Source organism: Ambystoma mexicanum, chromosome 7q (genome assembly GCF_040938575.1).
Source record: "Ambystoma mexicanum isolate Mex_15411 chromosome 7q, UKY_AmexF1_1, whole genome shotgun sequence".
In the NCBI taxonomy this organism is placed as follows: domain Eukaryota; kingdom Metazoa; phylum Chordata; class Amphibia; order Caudata; family Ambystomatidae; genus Ambystoma; species Ambystoma mexicanum.
The window spans coordinates 902184261-902189974 of NC_090941.1; the positions used below are offsets into that span (position 1 = coordinate 902184261).

General features: G+C 43.6%; 1 pseudogene; it reads left to right on the forward strand.

The window, feature by feature from the left end:
- Positions 1 to 3599: 3599 nt before the first annotated feature.
- Positions 3600 to 4322, forward strand: LOC138528090 (elongation factor Tu, mitochondrial-like; annotated as a pseudogene).
- Positions 4323 to 5714: the final 1392 nt, after the last annotated feature.

The following is a 5714-nucleotide window of genomic DNA, read 5'->3' on the forward strand; positions in this document are numbered from 1 at the left end:
TCCTTCTGTGCATCCTCACTACTGTTCCCCTCTTCAGGCCCTTAGGGAGGTGGTGGTGGTGAGGGGGTGGTGGTGCTGAAGCAGATGCAGCACCAGGTGGCAGTAGTGGAGCCACGGAAGCCATCAGCTTGGCGTTGGCAATCTGCAAATTGGCAGGAAAATTCACTGTGCTCTGTAGGATTGCCAGAAACACAATGAGAATGAGCTATAGGGCGTGGTCTTTTATAGGGGTGCTTGTGCGTGGTTCGCAGACATGCGCACTGTCCATGGACAGATCGAATAGAAAAAAGGTTTCAAAAAGTCACAAAAAGTATGTAGAAACTCAGGATTACTATGTGGGACTTGTTCTATGGTGAGTTTTTGTTGGAAAATATTATAGATTACTTGAAAATGTAGTTTTAAATTGTTCGGGGACACGAACCGTGTTCGCAATCAGAACATACGCTGATCATGGGCGCGGTCACATGATAGCTTCGCAAACATGTCCGCGAAGGGAGCGGGTGTCCGCAGGACACCAAATGCATTGAAACTATTTTGTGCATGTGCGTTGGTGTTCTACGGACACTGTTTGGGTCCTGGAGTGATTAAAAGTGCATCACAAGTGAAACAAATAGTTACGTACAGGCGTTTGTTCTTAGAATAGTTTCAACTTGTCTTCGAACAGTACAGACAGGCATAGCGTCCTCAGGACACCCCCCATTTTGTTTATTTACAAACACCCCAGGACACATAATATGTTCTAAGAACACTTTCATCTTGCCAGCCAACAATACGGACAGCGTCCTCAGGACACCCACATTTCCTCCATTGACGAACATTTCAGGACACCACGTGTGTTCTTAGAACAGTTTCAAGTTGCTGGCGAACAATACGGACAGGCAGACGGTCCTCAGGACACTCCCATTTTGTTTCTTTATGAACATTTTAGGACACAGCCTGTGTTCTTAGAACAGTTTCAACTTGTCTGCGAACAATACGGACAGGCATTGCGTCCTCAGGACACTCCCATTTTGTTTCTTTAGGAACATTTTAGGACACAGCCTGTGTTCTTAGAATAATTTCAACTTGCCTGCAAACAATACAGACAGGGATAGTGTCCTCAGGATAACCCCATTTTGTTTATTTACGAACATCCCAGGACACATAATATGTTCTAATAACACTTTCATCTTGCCAGCAAACAATACGGACAGCGTCGTCAGGACACCCACATTTTGTCCATTGACGAACATTTCAGGACACTGCGTGTGTTCCTAGAACACTTTTAACTTGCTAGCGAACAGTACGGACAGATATAGTGTTCTTAGGACACCTCCATTTTCATTTCTTTATGGACATTCCGGACACCCGCGCTGTCCGCGGACACCTGAATTGCTTTTTTCTTTTTAAACAAGAAATGAATTAGGACACAATATAATAATTTTACTTAATTTTACATGTATGTTAAATTTATGACAGAGAAAATGAGGCAGAAACTGAAACAAAAACAGGAGAATTAGGGGTTTCAATAGGATTTATATGAGGTGAAGAAGGGATGGAAGTCTCATCAAAACATTTTGGTTCATGGAGAGGGTTTGGGGATAATTGACTGGGATATGGTGAGGGGGGACAGGTACATGTGGGACAATGGTATGTAGTTGTTTGTTTGAAGTGATCCTCCACAAAGTTTTTCAAATTATTAAAATTTGCCAAGAGTAGGTCCATTTTTTCTTCTATGTGCTGAAGAGACTTATCCAATACAGCTTTTTCATTAGTATTCAATTTTTGTATGGTCTGTACACAAAAATATATGTTAAATGTATATAAAATAATATGAATTAATTGGTTTATATAGTAAAGTGTCTACCATTAGATTCACTATCTTCTGACATTTCCTCACGTGGGAAATGCTCCTCTAACTACTCCAGAGTACTAGACATTTCTGTGAGAAAAAAAACATATCATTCTTTTTTGTATCTAATACAGAAAGTTTATAAATATATGAATAAAATGCAGTACACTCACTATTTCAGGTAAGCTGTGTTCTGAGTGGTCTGTAGATCTGCTGTTGTTCTTAGTTGCGGAGTTTCTGTGAGGTAATCATGTTGGAAGCCTATCTTTCTTCTTCTGGTAAATTCCATTTTAGAAAATATTGTATTTAAATGAATGGTTAGTGTGTTATATATATATATATATATATATATATATATATGGGTTACACTTCTTATTTATTACTAAATATAATGTGTATGTGTTCTGGTTTGTGAATTTGTAAAATGTTCATATGTTATGACATAACAATTAAACATACCCCCCCAGACTTTTTGGGTAGTGGTGCTGTTGTCCGAACATGTCCGCGGACATTAAGAGTTTGCGGACATCAAATTCAGTAGAGGGAGTTCAGTATGTTCCATATTACATGTACATAAAGTCAGAGTTATTATTGTTAAGTTGCGCTACTAAAAACCTATGAAATTCAGTGAAAAGACTTTGTTAAAGGGACGTTATGGTTCCAAGTAAAACCGAAAACCCCCTGAAATTCGCCAGTTATGGTAAGCTAAACAACCATAACTCGCGCCACCACTGTGCACTGCTAAGACTAACACCCACGACATCAAAGATGACATCACATTTGACACATTTTCTTCTCCAAGGTGGACTAGATTAAAATGCTTGTTTTATTGCATTAAATCTGATCACTTTAACCTTAACCTTCACTTAAATGGTTTTTCATTGAATTTCTAGGATTTTGCTATTCCTTAGTTTCCTTGGGCCCACTAGCCACGGCCTTCTGTCGTGGCCAATGGGCATGTTGTACCAATAGATTTCTTTTGGGCCTACTAACGATGACCAAACATGTTGCATAGTTTCTTGAGGTCTCACTAGCTATGGCGTTCGACTGTGGTCTCTGTACATGTTGCACCAATATCTTTCTTCTGGGCCCACTTACCCAGGCCACTGGCCATGTCAAACCATTAATGTGTTATCAAACACCCATTGGCCCTGCTCAGTAGATGCAGGCACTGCAGATGTTAATCCTCCTTGTTCCTGAAATCATTTCACAGTAATCATTTCCAATATCAGAAATTCCTGCAGTAGAGTGGCGGTTCGCCGATTACTGCGGTAACGTGAACAATTGCTCAGAATTAAGTATTCCACGTCCTCACAGGCACTCCACATGTGTCCCTCTTCTTTTTTCCAGGTCCCCTCACTTCACTACACTCAATTGATTTTTCCCTCCATAACCTTCTCCCATTACTCCTATCACTCATTGCTTAGTTTGACGCACATTCTTTTCTGAGCGCGTCTTGCGGCATTGCCACTGTAATCTCATGAGATTTACGCCGTCTTCCCCTGATAAACCGGAAAATGTATACCTGTAGCTGGCTCCCCAACCCACCCCCAAATCTCCAACTTCCCATGGTGTCTTCTTTCCCACTCCCAACCTCTAGCCTGATGTAAGGATTGTTCTTACGTTCCAAGATGGCAGCGTTCCTCATGCTGGCTGGAAACCAGGGAGCCGTTATAGGAGTAGTTTCCAGCTTCTTGCAGAGCTCCTTTCCTTCCCTTTGCCGCTATGTTCCCTAGTGCTATGACATTATGCAGTGGAGATCAAGAAGATGTATCATGTAAATATCGGCACCATCGGTCATGTAGATCTTTGGAAAACCACTCTGATTGCAGCCATCCCCAAAATTCTTGCTGAAGTTGGTGGAGCCAAGTTTAAGAAATATGAAGATATTGACAATGCCCCAGAGGAGAAAGCTTGCGGGATCACAATCAATGCTTCCCATGTGGAGTATGCCACAGCAAACTGTCATTATGCACACACACAGACTGCCCTGGGCATGCACACTTTGTGATTAATCTGATCACTGGCACCTCACCCACGGACGGCTGCATCTTGGTGGTAGCAGCTACCGATGGACAAATGCCACAGACTAGAGACCACCTGCTGCTGGCAAAACAGATCAGAGTGGAGAACCTCCTGGTCTATGTTAATAAAGCTGGTGCTGTAGATGACACGGAGATGCTGGATCTGGTGAAACTGGAGATCCACGAGCTTCTGACGGAGTTTGGATACAATGGAGAGAAAACCCCTGTTATTGTGGGCTCTGCCCTCTGTGCACTTGTGCATCGAAATCCAGAGATCGGCTTTAATTCCATCATGCAGCTTCTAAAAGCTGTGGATAAACACATTCCACTTCCAGGCTTCACTTCCAACTCGGGACCTTGATAATCCCTTCTTGTTACCAATAGAAGGGGTTTACTCTATTCCAGGCCGCAGAAGAGTAGTCAGTGGTATGATGGAGAGAGGAATGTTAAAAAAAAAAGGCTACTAATGCAAATGTATTGGTCATAATAAGCACATTTGCTCTGTTGTAACAGGTTTATATCCTCAGCAGGGAAGAGGGAGGATGGCACAAACCCTTTATCAACGTTATGCCTGTGATCTCACTGACGTGGGAAATGGCCTGCAGAGTTATCCTGCCTCCTAATAAGGAGCTTGTGATGACTGGGGAGGACACATCCCTCATCCTCACCTTGCAGCAGCCTATGGTGTAAGAGAAGAACCAGCGATTCTCTCTGCAAGACGGTAATCGCACCATTGGAACTGGCTTGCTCACCAATTCTCTTGAAACAAAACCAGAAGTTGTGGAAAAAAGGAGCTGAGCTTCTCCTTTATTGGGCTTCATTACGAGTTTGCTGGTCCGGAAACAAGGGTGCTGGTAAGCTCACCGGCACCCTTGTTTTAGGACCGGCAAACTCTGAATCTGCCTGCCGTGGCTGCTGTTCCTGACAGGTCTGACCCTGCCTGTTATGACTAACAAACAAAACTTTACTGAGAGAGCCCGTGTGAGGATTACATAGAAACAAAAAGGTCTCTCACCTGGGAAATGGAACCAGGGATGATGAGGTTCGATGATAAATAGAATTCCCCCCGAGAAACTCCCAGTGAACCGGCACAAAGGCCAGGGCAGAGGAAGGTCCCCAGGGAAACCCTCTTGGGGAATAAAACCCTGTGGAGCTGCTAGAGAACGTAGACTCCTTGAGAAGTCCCGTGGATGTAGGTGAAGCTATCCCGGGAGTTTCGGAGATGACTGGTCGTGTCTTTAGAAGATCGGGGCCAGAGCAACAATGCCAGGCCGGCTGATGAAAGATAGAGAGACAGAATGATTAGTCTTATAGGTGCCTAGACATTAGAAAGATACCCCTGAAGCAGGAATCTTACCAAAGGATCCGTTGGTAACAAGGCTTTGAAATGTGAATAATAGATGACCAGGGATGGAACAAGAGACTGGGCACGCTAGACAAAGCAGAGCAAGTCACAAGGAGGGTAAACACACAAACGAAAGGAAAACTCGAAGCCCCCTGTAATGAAGGATAAGACCTGAAGGCACTCTTACCGAGAATGACCAGAAACCCTCTTAAAGATTAGAGGTAACCGATGTCCAGAAGGAATGAAGTCAAAAGGTGGTGGGTCTGAATTATAAAACAAAAACTAAACTAAGAATCCACAGGTGAAGAGACCAAAACCCCTCTTAATGCGCCGTGCTAAATAAGTGCCTACCACTAGGGAACCAAGCTGGAGGGAGGCGGTGGCAGGAAACAACTTCTTCAACAAAGGGTAGCGGATAACTCACGAGAGGGAAAGGCACCGAGACGTCGTAGCGTTCGCCAGCTCCTTGGAGAGTAGCAACGCGTCCTCGTTCGGGACGAACAGGTTGATAAGC